An 18,870-nucleotide genomic window follows, 5' to 3' on the forward strand; every position below is an offset into this window, starting at 1 on the left:
ACTTGAGCTCAGGAGTTTGAGACCAGCCTGGCCAAGATGGGGAAACCCCGTGTCTACTAAATATACAAAAAATTAGCTGGGGGTGATGGTATGTGCCTATCATCCCAGCTACTTGGGAGGCTGAGGCAGGAGAGTTGCTTGAAACCCGGAGGCGGAGGTTGCAGTGAGGATAGTGAGACACCATCTCAAAAAACAAAACAAAACAAAACAAAAAACAGATTCAGCAAACCTAGGGGTACTGTGAGGAACTCAGGTATTATACTTGATAAGCTTCTGTATTGTTTGAAAATTCTACAAGTAGCATGTCTCCTATTTTCATTTAAAAATATATTTGAAGTCTTATCTCTTCCCAGCATTTGTCAGTTCTAATCTGCGTATATGAAAAATAGCAGGAGGAGTAGGAGGAAAATGGAGCACCCATGCTTCCTGGAGGGCAAGCCCTGTCTCTTATTCTTATTTTTATTTATTTATTTTCTTTGAGACAGGGTCTCGTTCCGTCACCCAGGCTGGAGTGCAGTGTCGTGATCACAGCTCACTACAGCCTCAGGCCCCCAGGGCTCAAGAGATGCTCCCACCTCAGCCTCACAAAGTGCTGTGGAATTATAGGCGTGAGCTACCGCACCTGGCCAGACCCTGTGCCTTAGGTCTTGAGTTTCCCAAATTTTCCTTTCTGCCTTCACTGGTAATGGAAGCCCTCTCCAGGCAATCATGCCCAGCACTGGCTATAACCCTGGAGGGGCGCAGAGGCAGCCCACAGTTCCAGGGGAGGGGGCAGGCCCTGCTGGGAGGGAAAGTGACTTGTTCCAAGTCACAGAGCGGCAGAGCAAGTTTCTGCTCCAACATGAGTGCCCTTGAGTGTGCCAAACAAGCTTTCCCTCACGTCTGGGTGTTGAGCGCAGCCGTCATTTGGGGCGCCTCCGTGGGCAGCCGCCTTTGACAGGTTGCAGCCCAGGCCAGAAGGCAGGAGAATGCCGGAGAGAAAACGTCAGAGAGGACGCCAGGCCAGCTGGAGTCCTGCCTGCCTGTGGCCTGTTCCCCACCTGGAGACCCTCCCAAGCACCTCACATCCATGCACACACAGGACCCTCTCTAACCATTTTTATCACCTATTTCTCACTTCCTTTTTCAGCACTACATTCCCAGTGGCTCTTATTGTCCTTCGCAACCCCACTTAATGTTGAAAAGCTTTAAATCCACGTTAATGAAGCATAATAGTGATCCTAGGCGCTCAGTAGGGAGTTATTGATTTGGGGTGTCTTTCAGGGCTATTTCTGTACGTCATTAGAACGTAGCTCACAGTGTTTCCTAATGTACCAACCACACCAAGACCTATTTTTCTTTCTGGGAAAACATTCAGTATTACCACTAGCATTACTTTTTTCCCCCTTTTTATTTTTATTGCATGTCCAGACACTCGATAATAACTGATATAGGTTGGTCCTGTTAATGCATCAACTGTTTCCATTTTTTCAGAGTTTTTCCTGGTCCACACAGATAGAGAGCTGTATTCTCACATTAGTATTCCACTGGCATGATGGTCAGTGGTACAATCTAAAGCCATACACTCAATTGCTCCTGTCCAATTTTGTCTTTGATGAAATACAAATGTAAAATGTTTTGGCGTGTCATTTTCCAAGCGTTTCTCTTTTTTTTTTTTTTTTGCAGAAATACATGTTATTGATAAGCGCAAGGTCAGAATAAGCAATATTCTCCCTGGCTTCCAGCACTCCCACCAGGGGGCATCCAGGAGAAAAGGTCACCGTGCCCTTGGGAGCTTCTCTATGTGATGTCAATCAGCATGCACGCCTACTCTGAAGCCACACAAGGCAGCCACAAAGCATGTGTAGCTGGGACCCAAGATTGTGCCCAAAAGCATGTATAGCTGGGACCACCGTATGTGTCACCAAATCTTTTCCTCTAAGCACACAGAGAGAGCACATTGCATCTAGAGAAATAAGAGATGTGGTCGAGCGCAGTGGCTCACGCCTGTAATCCCAGCACTTTGGGAAGCAGAGGCAGGTGAATCACTTGAGGTCGGGAGTTTGAGAGCAGCCTGGCCAACACGGTGAAACCCCGTGTCTACTAAACATACAAAAATTAGCCGGGCGTGGTGGCACGCACCTGTAGTCCCAGCTACTTGGGAGGCTGAGGCAGGAGAATAGCTTGAACCTGGGAGACAGAGGTTGCAGTGAGCCGTGATCATGCCATTGCACTCCAACCTGGGTGACAAGAGCAAAACTCCATCTCAAAAAAAAAAAAAAAGAGAGAGAGAGAGAGAAATAAGAGATGAGTTCTGGCCAGGGAAATGTGGACAGAAGAGTGTGGGTGATGATTAGGGCCGGCCCCTAAAAACCTCTCGTGTGAGCGAAAAGAACAAGGAGTTTCACTCTTTTCTGACCAGTCAGCTGTGTACTCATTCAAAAAGTGTTAAGTTCCTTGTTTGTAATAGTGTCTTGCTCAATAATTTGAGAAACATTGGTTTAAACTTGTTTATTTATTGCAGAACTTCTCAGAGACTTTATTTATTTATATTGATTGATTGATTGATTGATTTTTTGAGATGGATCTCACTCTGTCGCCCAAGCTGAAGTGCAGTGGGATGATATTGACTGACTGCAGCTTCTGCATCCCGGGTTCAAGCAATTCTCCTGCTTCAGCTTTCCAAGTAGCTGAGACCACGCCTAGCTAATTTTTGCATTTTTAGGAGAGATGGGGGTTTCACCACGTTGGCCAGGCTGGTCTTGAACCCCTGACCTCAAATGATCTGCCCGCCTCAGGCTCCAAGAGTGCTGGGATTACAGACATGAGCCACTGTGCCCAGCAGGGGCATATTTTTGTAACAAATAGCCAGGTCTTAGCCCATCACAAACAGCCAAACTTCAGCTAATCAAGGCAGCCAACTGATCACATCATGCTCAAATAAGGCAAGTGCCTAGCAGTAGCCAATCAGGTGATTTCTCTGCTTCTGTGTTCAGTCTATAAAAGTGCACTGCTCACGCTTACAGGTGGAGCCCTTGGAACCTCTTCTGCTTATGAGTACTGCCTGACTCATTAATTGTTAATTGTTCAAATCAACTGTTACATTTATTTTGTCTGCAGTTTTTCTTTTGACACATTGCATATTAGTATTTTCCAAAGCCTTCAAGGCCCTAGACTGAACCAGCTCAAGACAAGTGTTGGGCAGCTGACACTGTGGCACTAAGCTCCAAGTGGCACTAAAACAAGCAATCAAAGAAAAAATAGATAAACTGGACTTCATCAAAATTTAAAATGTTTATACGTCAAAGAACACTATTAGGACAATAAAAAGACAACCCACAGCATGGGAGAAAATATTTGCAAACCATATCTCTGATAAGGGATTAGTATCTAGAATATATAGAAGACTCTGACAGATCAGAAATAAAAAGACAAATAACCCAATTAAGAAATAAAATCTGGCAGCAGCAGTGGCTCATGCCTGTAATCCCAGTACTTTGGGAGGCCGAGGTGGGTGAATCACTTGAGGTCAGGAGTTCAAGACCAGCCTAGCCAACATAGTGAAACCCCATCTCTACTAAAAATACCAAAATTAACTGGGCATGGTTGTGGGTACCTGTAATCCCAGCTGAGATTATAGGAGGTTGAGGCAGGAGAAACACTTGAACCTGGGAGCTGGAGGTTGCAGTGAACCGAGATCATGCCTCTCTAGTCCAGCCTGGCCGACGGAGCAAGACTCCGTCTCAAAAAAAAAAAAGAGGTAAGGAAATAAAATCTTCATTGTCCAAAGAACATATACAAATGACCAAGAAGAACAGGAAAAGATGTTCAAGTCATTAGTCATTAGGGGAATGCTAATCAAGCCCACAATGAGATACTACTTCACATCCGCTAGGATTGCTGCACTGAAAAAAGTGGACAATAATAAGTGCCAGCAAAGATGTGAAGAAATTGGAACCCTCATAAATTGCTACTGGGAATGTAAAATGATGCAGCTGCTTTTGAAGATTGTCAGTTCCTCAAAAAGTTAAACATAGAACTATCCTATGACTTAGCAATTCTCCTCCTAGGTATATAACCAAGAGAAATGAAAACATATGTCTATGCAAAAACATGTATAGAAATGTCCATAACAGTATTGCTAGTCATAGCCAAAATGTGGAGACAGCCCAAATATCCATCAGTCGATGAATGGATAAACAAAATGTGGAACAGCCTTACAATGACCAATGATTTGGCAATAAAAAGGAATGAAGTACTGACACATGCTACAACATGTGAACCTCAGAACAATCCGCTAAGTGAAAGAAACCAGACACATACAAAAGGAAGACACATATTGTATGGTCTCATTTGTGTGAAATGTCCAGAATAACAAATCTGTAGAAATATAAAGTAGATTAATGATTGCTAGGAGCTGGGGAAAGAGGTGAATGGGGAGTGGCTGCTAATGGGTACTTGGTTTCTTTTCGGGGTGACAAAAATATTCTGGAATTAGATAGTAGTGATGGTTGTACAACTTCGTGAACATACTAAAAACCACTGAATTGCATTTATGGCTGTAATTGTAAAAGGGTGAACTTAATGGTACATGAATCACATCTCAATGATAATAATTTTTAAAATCATTAGAATAAATGGGGCACCAGAGCCACTGCCCATTTATTCTAATGACTTTAATGATTTATGCCTGTAATCCCAGCATTTTGGGAGGCCAAGGTGGGAGGATTGCTTGAGGCCAAGAGTTAAAGACCAGCCTGGCAACATAGCAGGACTACATCTCTAAAAATAAAATTAAAATTTCAGGCTGGATACGGCAGCTCATGCCTATAATTCCAGCACTTTGGGAGGCTGAGGTGGGAGGATTGCTTGAGCCCAGGGATTGGAGGCCAGCCTGAGCAATGGCAAGACCCCATCTCTACAAAAAAATTTAAAAATTAGCTAGGTATGGTGATGCACTCTTGTGATCCCAGCTACTCAGGAGACTGGCTGCAGCAGGAGGCGGATCACTTGAGTCTAGGAGGCTTCAGTGAGCCTTGATTGTTCCACTGCACTCCACCCTGGGCAACAGAGTGAGACCTTGTCAAAAAAAAAAAAAAAAAAAGGAAGGAAGGAAGGAAAAAAGAAATAAATAATAAAATTTTAGCCAGAGGCAAGAGATTGAAAAAAAAATTAATAAAGTAAATGGCAAGTAGGATGGCCATTAACACTGGCTTGCACACAGGACTCTTCATATAACTGGCAAAATATAAAATGGCTTCGAGATGAAAAATCAAAGCAAAATCAAAGCACCATTGCTCCGCTGCACCAATTTTTATTTTTATTTATTTTTATTTTTATTTTTTTGAGATGGAGTCTCGCTCTGTCACCCAGGCTAGAGTGCAGTGGCGTGATTTCAGCTCACTGCAAGCTCCGCCTCCCGGGTTCACGCCATTCTCCTGTCTCAGCCTCCCAAGTAACTGGGACCACAGGCGCCCGCCACCACGCCCAGCTAATTTTTGTATTTTTAATAGAGATGGGGTTTCACCATATTGGTCAGGCTGGTCTTGAACTCCTGACTTCAGGTGATCCACCTGCCTCAGCCTCCCAAAGTGCTGGGATTACAGGCATGAGCCACCGCGCCCGGCCTAATTTAAACTTTTATCTAAACTCTTTAATATTTTTGCTGTGAAATCGCTAGATTCAGAAAGTTAGTAAAGAAAACTGGAGAAGGAGAACTATAGAATAGTAGGGAAGTGTTTCCTCTATGCAAACCAGGAGAAAAAACACGTCAATTATTTCGAGCAGCTCTTTGGGAGCATGCGCAACCTATACCGTTCAGCAATAAATTGTAGAAAAATGGTGACATGAAAGATAATTCTGAAAAATGCAAACGTTGTCATTTAGAGCCGGACAATGTTGACCATTATCTGAGACCCATGCTCATGGAAAAGAGCAACAGTGACAAGTCCACCACCCGTTTGTTTTCTGAAATCCCCCCACGCTTTTGTGTTCCAGTAAAGTGCCAACCCTAATCACCAAGAACAGTCCTTTCCCATATGCTTAGATAAGACTTGCTGTCTACTCTTTCTCATAATGCTGTGGGCCTCGTGGATTACTCTCAGGGCTACCTGCCTTTATAAAACCCAGACCCCTTGTCCACATTGAGGCATTCCTCATTAGTGAGTGACTCCATGTTGCAACAGCCTAAATAAAATCTTCTTAATTGTCCAGTGCATTTTGTCTTTCACCATCATGTAATACAATACATCCTTTATTTTGAACATAAAGAAAGAGGTGTACAGTTTTTCTTACTAGACAATCTGTTCTTTCTGTCCCCACAAAGAAAATATTGAAAAAATATTTTAAAAATGTCCCTTTGGAGGGATGCCAAATATTCACCAGCTGAGGGTACCCACAGCTGGAGATGCCCTGACCAGCTCTCTCAGATAAGAACTGTGCTACAGCCTTCTTTGAATGAAAATTCAACCCCTTGTGGTGACCAATCAAGGGAGTTTTTCTTTTATTTTTTAAAGCAAAACCTCTCCAAGGGCATGACAGTTTTACATTTCTAGAGAAACCATCATTAATCCAATGCCCAAAGCTGGTTCTTTTCTCCCAGAGCTCCTCAAATACCAAACATCTAGCTTTGTTCAGTTTGTTTGGATATTAAGTGGAAGTGTGCATGTGTAGAACCGGTTTTATGCCAGGTGATCAGCTTTTTCATATCATTAATACATCTGATTTCTGATTTATTTTAATACAGTGACCACTCTATGCGTGTCACTTCAAGCCATTATAATAAATCATGGATGGTAAACATACTCTGAGATGATCACAATCGAATAGCACATTGAACTTTCTCAGCAGAAACACTGTGGATAATGCATGCTTCAGTCTGTCAATGGGGTACATCACTGAATTGTCTGATACCTTCATGTAGCTGTTCCATTCCGGGATTCTTCCATAATCTGCTGGGCAGCCTCAGGAGCTCAACCTCAGGATTTCCCAGAATCTTTTTTTTTTTTTTTTTGAGACGGAGTCTCGCGCTGTCGCCCAGGCTGGACGCTGTCGCCCAGGCTGGAGTGCAGTGGCCGGCTCTCAGCTCATTGCAAGCTCCGCCTCCCGGGTTTATGCCATTCTCCTGCCTCAGCCCCCCAAGTAGCTGGGATTACAGGCACCCGCAACCTCGCCTGGCTAGTTTTTTGTATTTTCAGTAGAGACAGGGTTTCACTGTGTTAGCCAGGATGGTCTCGATCTCCTGACCTCGTGATCCGCCTGTCTCGGCCTCTCAAAGTGCTGGGATTACAGGCTGGAGCCACCGCGCCCGGCCCCCAGAATCATTTTTCTTTCCCCCATACTGAACCACTGGGGTTTGGGGGGTACGAAATGCTACAATATTGTACATGCATGGCAAATTCTTCTGTTACCTGTCCAAAGGGGATCCAGTGGCACCCTGGGCTGGGGCAAAGGGATTTGGAGGTTGAACTTTATCAAAGAAGCGGCTGAATCTGGAAAATCAGGGCCAAGAATAAAAGTGTGATTCATCCTGGAAACTGCCTGGGGTCCTCCCTCTTAGTGGGTACAGGATACAGCTTCAGGCTTGTCTAACAACACCTGTTCCAATGGTCGGAGTAGACAGCACACTGACTGCCACAGTCCTGCGGTCTGAAGTTTCCATTTTGCTGGTACTTTGGGGCAGGAGAGCCAACTCCCTTAGCATCAAGTTACTGCATGCTTACCGTGGAATGTTTGTGCTGTTTCAGAGGGAAAAAGCGAACTTTGCCCAGTGTCTCACCTATGAGTGCTATGAATGAGACGTTGCTTGGTGCAGCAGGGAGATATCTGAGCTGAGAGAGCTCAGCTCTGGTCTTCAGCTGTCAGTTTGGGGTTGTGTATTATTCTGTTTTCGTGCTGCTGATAAAGACATACCCGAGACTGAGCAACTTACGAAAGAAAGAGGTTTAATTGGACTTACAGTTTCACATGGCTGGGGAAACCTCACAATCATGGCAAAAGGAAAGGAGGAACAAGTCACATCTTATGTGCAGGCAAAAAATCAGAGAGCTTGTACAGGGAAATGCCACTTTTTAAAAACCATCAGATCTTGTGAGACTTATTCACTATCAAAGAAACAGCTGAATCTGGAAAATTGGGGCCAAGAATAAAAGTGTGATTCATCTCATGAGACTTATTCACTGTCAGGAGAATAGCTTGCCCCCATCTATCTCATCCCCATCTTGTCCCCACTATCAGAAAGGACTTGCCCCCATGATTCAATTACCTCCCACCAGGTCCCTTTCACAACATGTGGGAATTTAAGATCAGGTTTGGATGGGGACACAGCCAGACCATATCAGATTGGGAGACTTTGGACAAGTCATCCCTTTCCTTCCACCTGTCTTTCTTCATCTATAAAATAAAGTAACTGAATCAAATGAGCTAGGAAGCTCCTTCTAAACCTAGCTCTTTTTTTTTTTTTTTTTTTTTTTTTTTGACAGAGACTCACTCTGTCGCCTGGGCTGGAGTGCAATGGCGTGATCTCGGCTCACTGCCAACCTCCACCTCCTGGGTTCAAGCAATTCTCCTGCCTCAGCCTCCTGAGTACCTGGGACTATAGGCGCGCACCACCACGCCTGGCTAATTTTTGTATTTTTAGTAGAGATGGCATTTCACCATGTTGGTCAGGCTGGTCTTGAACTCCTGACCTCAGGTGACCCACCTGCCTCGGCCTCCCAAAGTTCTGGGATCACAGGCGTGAGCCACTGCATCCCCCAGGCTAAATCTAGCTTTTGCTCATCCATCTTTTTGAAAATGATGCAAAAAGTTTAGTTGATAGTGAACTAACAGCATTCTGTCTTGTCTTTTCTTTTTTCACGGACAGGGTCCGTCAGGCTATGTTGTACAGGCTGGCCTCCAACTCCTGAGCTCAAGCCATCCTCCTGCCTCAGCCTTCTGAGTAGCTGAGACTACAGGTAACAGAGTTCTTTCTGATATTAGGGTTAATATTGGGCCTGGATGTTTCTAGTGAAACTGCTTATCATTTTTTCACAACATATATATTGAGCATCTACTAGGCACTTGATAAAACAGTGAGGAAAATAAAGATTCCTACCCCACGTGGAACTTACATTGTAGCAGAAAAATGCAGACGCTAAACAATAAACACCATAAAAACAAGCTTATATAATAGGCAACAGATAATTTGGATAATTTCAGCAAAAGTGCCTAGCCAAGTGGAAACCCCAAACCAGTCTACTATGGAAATTGATTTGAATGCTTTGAATATTTTCATTGCTGTCTTTAACCAAGTAACCAGATTGCCCAGCTGTGGGAAGAGGATGGGGCTGGCCAAGAAGCTTGGATTCTTGCCTTAATTACGAGTTTAGTTTGTAAGTAAATAACCAAATCAAGCTGGGTTAAGCAAAAAGGGGGAATTTATGCTAAGAATCCAAGACTGAAAGCTGGACTCAGGACAGAGACTAGGATACCAGGGGTGCACACTTGTAGAAGGCACAACCGGTTTGTACAAGGGCAGGCCGACACCCAAGGGGAAGACATCAGTTCAGTGTTTAGGGGCTTCACCAGCCTGGTGGGCCCTCCACAGGGGCTGAAACAGCCCTGGACACCTCCAGGGGTCTGGGTGTCCTTCTTCTCCCCAGGCCAGGAGTCCTTCCACCACATCACACCAGGGACATTCAAGCAGCTGATATTCCACATTAAGTACATTTCACTATTTATTATTATTATTTTTGAGACAGAGTCTCACTCTATCACCCAGGCTGGAATGTAGTGGCACGATCTCCGCCCACTGCAACCTACGCCTCCCAGGTTCAAGCAGTTGTCCTGTCTCGGCCTCCCAAGTAGCTGAGATGACATGTGCCACCATGCCTGGCTAATTTTTTGTGTTTTTAGTAGAGATGGGATTTCACCATATTGGTCAGGCTGGTCTCGAACTCCTGACCTCAAGTGATCCACCCACATGGCCTCCCAGAGTGCTGGGATTACAGGCGTGAGCCACCAAACCCAGCCATTTCACTATTTTTAAAAAGTTAGAGCTGTTACTATTTGGTTTTATAAATGAATATTAATTTGACTTTGCCATTTTTCTCTTCATATTTGGGGGTCAGGATTCAAACATGGTTTCTTTTTTTTTTTTTTTTAATAGGATCTCACTCTGTCACCTAGGCTGAAATGCAGTGGCATGACCATGCTCACTGCAGCCTCAATTTCCTGGGTTCAAGCAATCCTCCCTCCTCAGCCACCCAAGAAGCTGGGACCATAGGTACATGCCACCATGCCTGGCTTATTTTAAAAGTTTTGTAGAGATGGGGGGGGCGTCTCACTACATTGCCCAGGCTGGTCTTGAACTCCTGGGCTCAAGCCTTCCTCCTGCCTCAGCTTTGCAGAGCGCTGGGATTACAGACATGAGCCACTGCGCCCAGCCTCAACCATTTTTGAGAGCCCTGGAACTCATACAGGCTCTGGGCCCAGTGTGGCTGGCTGCTCTGAACCTGCCTCTCTCCCAGAGCCTGGAGCTCAGCACACCTGAAACCTTCAGCCAACTCATCCTGATTGCTTCCTGCACCGAAGGGCCTCAGCTGAAATCCATCTCACTGTGGTCTCCGATGGTCAGATTTGATAAAGGGGCCAGGTAGGAACCTGAGCCACCTGGGGGATGGTTGTGACTCTCAAAGCAGACACATGTTCTCCATTAGCGGCCCTCCGAGGAGCCCAATTTCAGCAGAATCATTAAAAGTTGATGATTCTGCAAACGTCTTTTTGTCTGCTGTGGGGTGGCGGAAGCAGGGAAGTGTAGTTTTCCTCTGAAATGATGAAGCCCTAGGCAAAGAAAGGCAGTAAGACAATTCCATACTTAACCTTAGAGTGACCATGAAATTCAACACTGAAGACTTTTAAGAGAGATTCAGGAGGAGAGGAGAGCTTGGGTCACCACTGAGATACTTAAAGGTCAAGAGCTGGGGAAAAAAACCATCAAGAACTGCATTCAAATTAAATCAGAGGGCTGGGCACGGCGGCTCATGCCTGTAATCCCAGCACTTTGGGAGGACAAGGCGGGCAGATCAGGAGGTCGAGAGATTGAGACCGTCCTGGCCAACATGGTGAAACCCCATCTCTAATAAAAAAATACAAAAATTAGCTGGGCGTGATGGCGAGTGCCTGTAATCCCAGCTACTTGGGAGACTGAGGCAGGAGGATTGCTTGAACCAGGGAGTTGGAGATTGCAGTGAGCCGAGGTCGTGCCACTGCACTCCAGCCTGGCGACAGAGCAAGACTCCATCTCAATAAATAAATAAATAAAATCAGAGTGCAGAAGACCAGGGCTTAGCAGCATTATTATTATTTTTTTTTCCTCAAGAATTGAACCAGTCTCATTGTTTAGGCTTTGAGAGTTGCTTTGAGACATTGAACAACATCATCATGTGTGAGGGCATCCTTCTCATCCAGCCCTGGCTGGGCTGGGGTACAGCGTCTCCTCTCAGGAGGCCCTCAGCCCCACTTGGGGAGAACTACAAGCTGCAGAACTGCAAAGGGCCCTAGATACACAGATAAGTGAGCAACACGACTGAGGGGCTGCAAGCCTCTTGTAGTCGGAATTGATGCTTAAGCTGAGGTGGAGCTCCTGTTTCCTGATCCCCACCTGAGCTTTGCACTGACCACCCAAAACATGCATGTAAGTTGATTCATTTGGGAAAACTAGAGGCTGGGCACGGTGTCTCATGCCTGTAACCCCAGCACTTTGGAAGGCTGAGCTGGGAAGATCTCTCGAGACCAGCCTGGGCAACATGGTGAGACCCGTCTCTACCAAAAAGTTTAAGAAATTAGCCGGGTGCAGTGGCAGGCACCTACTGTCTCAGCTATTCAGGAGGCTGAGGAAGAATTGCTTGAGCCCAGGAGGTGGAGGCTGCAGTGAGCCACAGCACTCCAACCTGGGTGACAGAGCAAGACCTTGTCTCAAAGAAAAAGAAATGAAAAGAAAAACCGTAAGTCCTTTCTTTCTTTCCTTCTTTTCTTTCTTTCCTTCTTTTCTTTCTTTCCTTCTTTTCTTTCTTTCCTTCTTCTCTTTCTTTCCTTCTTCTCTTTCTTTCCTTCTTCTCTTTCTTTCTTTCCTTCTTCTCTTTCTTTCTTTCCTTCTTTCTTTTTTTGATGAGGTCGTGCTTTGTCTCCCAGGCTGGAGTGCAGTGATGCAATCACAGTATTGCACCCTTGAATACCTGGGTTCAAGCCATCCTCCTGCCTTGGTCTCCCTGAGTAGCTGGGACTACAGGTATGAGCCACCATGCCCAGCTAACTTTTTTTTTTCAGAGATGGGGTCTCACTATGTTGTCCAGGCTGGTCTTGAACTCCTAATCTCAAACAATCCTCCTTCCTTGGCCTCCCCAAAGTGCTGGAACTACAGGACAAGCCACCTTGCCCAACCTAGAAGTGATTTCTAAATTCTGAATAATATTTCTACAATTAATTAATTTGCTAATACAAATACTAGTTTAGAAACATAGTACTTAAAGTTGACTGTTTTTCTTTTCCATAACAGTACAGTTTATGCTCAGTGGGTTTTGCCTGTTGACCTATTTCTCTCTGGCTATTTGTCACAGACCCACAGTTGTTTAACGTCACCACCGGATCTGGGAAAAATGGCTTATGGGCAGTTTCACGTCATAAAATCTTCTTGCTATTATTAAACAGAAAAAAACGCCCGTGAGCTCAAAGAAGGAGAGTGCTGTTCATGAGGTTGGAGGCATTTTGCAATGGGTAGGTCATAGCCATATGAAATGTTTGCTTCCTCTGTTTCTCTTCAGCTCTTTCCCTGGGCAGTTCTGTGTGTGCCTCTCCTCCTAGGTGAGCCATGCTAATTGTCCTCCCCTGAGAGAAGAAGCTCTAGGGGTCAGGAATGTCTCAGCTTGACATGGGAGGTGTCAGAATAAGGCTGTTCTTGTCCTTCCCTGTGCCCTGAGCATGTGGCAGCATGCCCTCCTCTCTTTTATGGAGTAAAAGAGCTGCGTGTGTGGTGACAAGGACACCTTGGGAACAGAAGGCTTTGATTCCACTCTCTGTTCGCCACAGACCACCAGGTCACCTTGGCAACCCCCCTAGCTTGCATTACTGTTAACTCCGCAGAAGCTGGAAGTGAAGCCGAAGAGGTTCCTATTTCACACGCCAGCCGGCTCAGTAGGGGCGGGGGCGGGGGCGGGGGCGGGAGTGGGAGTAGGAGGAAAACCTGAGGTTTGATAGCTTCCCACGGTGGGAACCACCACCCCTGACAGGAATCTACCACACTGGAAAACACCTGTGTTCCAGCCCTTCCGTGGAGTCTGACTGCCCTTTCCTCCCTCCTTTTTTGTTTTTTTTTAAGACGAGTATTGCTGTGTCGCCCAGGGTGGACTGAAGTGGTGCAGCCTCAGCTCACTGCAGCCTCTGCTTCCCAGGTTCAAGCAATTCTCCTGCCTCAGCCTCCTGAGTAGCTGGGACTACAGGCGTGTACCACCACACCCGGTTAATTTTTGTATTTTTAATAGAGATGGAGTTTTGCCATGTTGGCCAGACTGGTCTCGAACTCCTGACCTCAAGTGATCTACCCACTTCGGCCTCCCAAAGTGCCGGGATTGCAGGCTGAACCACCGTGCTCAGCCCCCTCCTCCTATTTCTCTGAGTATAGAAACTGAGGGGACTGAGACTAGAGGGAAAAGGGATAACGGAATTTCAATGACTTAAAAGCTGTAACTCCTGTCTCCCTAAAACGCATAAAACTAAACTGTAACCCGATTGCCTCAGAACCACTTATTCAAGGCTTCTTGGGTTCATTGTTCCTCCAGACTGTGGTCATTCATATTGGCTCAGAATAAACCTCTTTAAAATATCTTACAGGATTTGGTTTTTCTCTTAACACAGGAGATAGCATCAGATCCCACAGGTTGAGGGCTCAGTCCCCAAAACTGCCCCCTCACCTTCAGACACCAGTTGCAAGTCCGAGCATCTGGAACTTCTGACCAACTGGCTTCAAGTTGGGGTTCCTGCAACCCTGTCTTTGAGTTCAATTAATTTAATAGAGTGGCTCACAGAACTCAGGGAAACACGTTTACTAGTTTATTATGAAGGATGTTACAAAGGATATAGATGAAGAGATGCATAGTACAAGGTATAAGGGAAGGGGCAAGGGGCTTCCATGCCCTCCCCAGGGCACCACCCTCCAGGAACCTTCATGTGTTCAACTTTCTGGAAACCCTCTGAACCCTGTCCTCCTGGGTTTTTATGGAGGCTTCATTACATAGGCATGATTGATTAAACCATTAGCCATTGATGATCAGCTTAACCTTCAGCCCCTCTCCCCTTCCTGGAGGTTAGAGGTAGGGCTGAAAGTCCCAACCCTCTAATCCTGCCTTGGTCTTTCCAATGACCAGCTCCATCCCTAATATTGAGCTGTCAGTCATCATTAACACACAAAAAGATAGCACTCAGGAGATTTCAAGGATTTTAGGAGTTGTATGCCAGAAAATGGGATGAAGGCCAAATATATAATTCACAATATCACAGAGAGTAAACAGTTAAAATGATTCATGTGATGTCAGTGACTCGGGTCAAAAGCTAAACTGCTGCAACCATCAAGCCTTAACATGTGATAGTTCAAGGCAGACACTTTGTTTCTCTCACTAATAGTCCAATGCAGGAGTTCTAGGTCAGCAGAACTCTGCTCCACACAGTCACTCAGGGGCCCAGGCTCCTGGTAGCCCTGCCATCTCTCCTACTTGGCATCTAGAGGGGCTCTGATTAGTACTATCCCTGCCAGAAGGAAGGAGGCAAAGGGCATGGGGAGGCTTTACACACATGAGGGGCTTTACACACCAGGCCTGGAATAGGGACCTATCTTTCACTTCTACTTCCACTGGCAAGCATTTGATCTCATGGCCACTCCAGACCACAAGGGAGGCTGGAAAATGGACTCCAGCCTTGAGTCCAGGTAGAAAGGAGGGCCAGTTTTGTTGGACAGCCAGCAGTCTCTGCCCTGATGGCTTTATCAAAATGGAAACATTTGAAAGGAAAACTATTATCTCAGAGTTCAGTTTAACTCTCACATGTCCAGGACCTCTCAGACTTCCCAAAGCTGCCAGTAGAGGGCCAGGCTTTCACTCTGAGGACTGTCCCCTCTCCCAGCTTCCACGGATTCTAGGGCAGAGAATCAGAAGCCCTAGGACCACATTCGAGGTTTATTCTTTGGATCAAGTATGAGCGTCTGTGGCTCTATTTTTAAAGCTAAGTACTTCTTTTTCTGGATGGGTATTGGGGTAAATTGTGCTAGATATGCAGTTAAAGAAAGTACACTCAAGAAATAGATTTCCAGCCAGGCGTGGTGGCTTGCGCCTGTAATCCAAGTACTTTGGGAGACTGAGATGAGAGGATAGCTTGAAGCTGCGAGTTTGTGACCAGCCTGGGCAACATAGTAAGACCTCATCTTTACAAGAAATAAAAACATTAGCCAGGCATGGTGGCACACACCTGTAGTCCCAGCTACTGAGGAAGCTGAAGCAGGATGATCCCTTAAGCCCAGAAATTTGGGGCTGCAGTGAGCTAGGATTGCACCACGGCATGCCGGCAGGAAAAAAAAAAAAAAAAAAAAAAAAAAAAAATTTCCATTAATAATGTTAAATTTTTTTTTACAGTTGTTGTGGAAGATAAAGCCCAGCCTGGCATATGCTCTTTCAAAGGAAGTTCTCAGGAATATCCTGTATATGGCACCAGACCTCAGACAATTCAGGTGGACAAAAACCCTCATGTGTATCAACCTACATAATGCTAGAAAAAAATCTTGAATATTCAAGGTCAGAGTATTTTTTAGAGGGTTTCTGTTTTTCCCTTATTTACAAGTTTGGCTTTTTCCTGATGTTCTATCAGTGACTAGAAATTGTATTAGTCCCTTCTCATGCTGCTATAGGGACATACCCAAGACTGGGTAACTTATAAAGGAAAAAGGTTTAATTGGCTCACAGTTCTGCATGGCTGTGGAGGCCTCAGGAAACTTACAATCATGGTGGAAGGGGAAGCAAACACGTCCTTCTTTTGTTTGTTTTGTTTGTTCTCTCGTGAGAACAAACTCAGTATCACAAGAACAGCATGGGGAAACCACCCCCATGATTCAATTACCTCCACCGTGTCTCTCCCATGACATGCGGGGATTATGGGATTACAATTCAAGATGAGATTTGGGTGGGGAGGCAGCCAAACCACATCAGAGATCAATTTTGACTGTTGGAATTTTGGTGACATAGCAGAAGAATGACACTTTTGGACAAGTCTGGGGTTACATCTAGATATTATTTCCAAATTGCACATTATTTCAGGGACTTGTGACCCCTAATATTTTGGCTTAAGATATGGTTAAGAAGTGGCTTAATTTATAGTACTATGCACCTGGCGCCTATCATAAAACTCCATTAAAACCACAGTCTTGACGATTTTCAACTAGTCAGCCTCCATATATCAGGGGATGGATTGCCCAGGCTGTGGGTTGTCTGACTTTTGAAAACTAAAAATAAAATTCTAAGTCCCTCGCCATCTGAATGGATCCTTCCTCTCGACGAAGGGCATTCCAGAGTTAACCTGAAAAACTAGTTCAGGCCATGATGGAAAGGAGGGGTCAGATATACCTCATTATACCCTCCTCCCTGATGGAGTTCAGGCACAGCTGACCAGCATTAACACGAAAACCGATCCTAAGACTGACAAAACAGACTTTTTGTAGCGATAAGAGATATCCAATTCCAGCCTAACTCTAGTATAGCATCACAAGACAGATAAGAGGCCCTGAAAGAAATTGAAGTATTTTACCCCCAAATTATGTTTCTTTGCCATATCTTGAAATAATCCTGCAAAGCTGTCTCTTGTGGGGAAAATCTACATTCTGAAGAGAACCCCCTTTCTTTTCCAGGCCTCTTTCTTGATCCAAGAGAGAATCAACTCTGATAAGAAACATCTACAATCTATTCTCTCTGAAGCCTGCTACCTGGAAGCTTCTTTTGTGTAAGGGGAACCATTTAGGGGTCTCCACAACCCCTTATCTTAACCCAGACATTCCCTTCTATTGATTCTAGATTTTTAGATAATAACCTCTTTCTACCAATTGCCAATCAGAAAGTCTTTGAATCCCCCTGTGACCTGAAAGCCCCACCTTGCTTCGAGTTGTCCTGTCTTTCCAGACCAAATCAGTGTACATACTACATGTATTGATGGATGTCATATGTTTTCCTAAAATGTTTGAAACCAAGCTGTAGCCCGACCACCTTGGGCATATGTCCTCAGGATCTCCTAAGGGCTGTGTGACAGGCTATTGATCACTCATATTTGGCTCAGAATAAATCCGCAAATATTTTACAGACTTTGACTCTTTTTGTCGACACTTTATTTCTCTACTTTTTCTCTGTGAGGCCATTTTGTGGTGTTTTTTTTTTGGTGTGCTTCACACCCATGGAGACCAGGAAAGGCAAGATTACGGAAAATCAGTTCCAACTAGAGGTGTTGCTCATCAGTGGTGAAACATGAGGACAAGGAGGCTGGATCTAATGCTTAAATCACATCCTTGCACTATCCTCTGCACCTGCAGTGTGCTCTAACTTGCGAGTTGCAGCTGTGGTCAGAGCAGCTGTTTTAGATAAAGGAGTGAGTTTGCTCTGCCTGGTCAGATACTCTCCTGCCCTTTTATCTGTTGAAAAACGCTCTGGAGACCTCATGGAAGAGGTAAAAACACTCAGGTGTAAAAGATTTCTAAGGTTCACTAAATATAAGCCTTCTCAGAGCCAACTGCTTGTAATCCCTGATGCCTCAAGCAGAAGGAATCAACCTCTGTTCTGGAAGCTGGTGTCTGTAAGTACCAAACTCCCTCAGTTCAGGGAATAATTCATGAGTAGGTTGTTCCTTAAATGCATGAAAATGGGTCTTACAGTTGGCAGCTTTTTCGCCTGTGCCTGAGGTGGGCCTCAGCCACAATGAATCCAGCATAAATGCAAATTGCAGAAAGCTCTTGACTTCTGTAGGCATGTTTCTCTGTTTAGGCAATTTTTTTCGAGGAAGAAGCTTGGGATATAACATCTTACATGGTGCAGTTTGCATGCACAAGGCTAGATAAAAAATGCCTCAACTGTTAAGCAAACAAACAGTTGGTCTTCTTTATTCTCTTTCCCTTTTCCTTTGTTCACCTTAGGCCGCTTAGAGCTTGTCTATACATGTCTTAAGTAAGGGTATTAAGGCAAAGGTATGGGTAGAAAGAAAAGGAAAACGTGAGCAAAGTGATGAAAAACCAATAGAAAAATTTTGTGGGGAAGTTTTAATGGTTGCCACTACAAGAAAATCACCTGTAAATCTCTAACTTTTAAAACTGTAACTCTGTTTCCCATAAACAGTTAACTAAATGTTAACTCCATTTTGGCTGGGTGTGGTGGTTTGTGCTTGTAATCCCAGCACTTTAGGAGGCCAAGGTGGGAGGAGCCTTTCAGCCCAGGAATTTGAGACCAGCCTGGGCAACATAGGAGACCTCGTCTCTACAAAAACTTTTACAAAAACAAAGTTAACTTCATTTAACAATGCTTAGGCAAATTCCACTTAGGATAGCATCAAAAATAATAAAATACTTTGGAATGAGGCCGGGCGCGGTGGCTCAAGCCTGTAATCCCAGCACTTTGGGAGGCCGAGATGGGCGGATCACGAGGTCAGGAGATCGAGACCATCCTGGCTAACACGGTGAAACCCCGTCTCTACTAAAAAAACTACAAAAAACTAGCCGGGCGAGGTGGCGGGCGCCTGTAGTCCCAGCTACTCGGGAGGCTGAGGCAGGAGAATGGCGTAAACCCAGGAGGCGGAGCTTGCAGTGAGCTGAGATCCGGCCACTGCACTCCAGCCTGGGCG

Source organism: Theropithecus gelada, chromosome 13 (assembly GCF_003255815.1).
Source record: "Theropithecus gelada isolate Dixy chromosome 13, Tgel_1.0, whole genome shotgun sequence".
In the NCBI taxonomy this organism is placed as follows: Eukaryota; Metazoa; Chordata; class Mammalia; order Primates; family Cercopithecidae; genus Theropithecus; species Theropithecus gelada.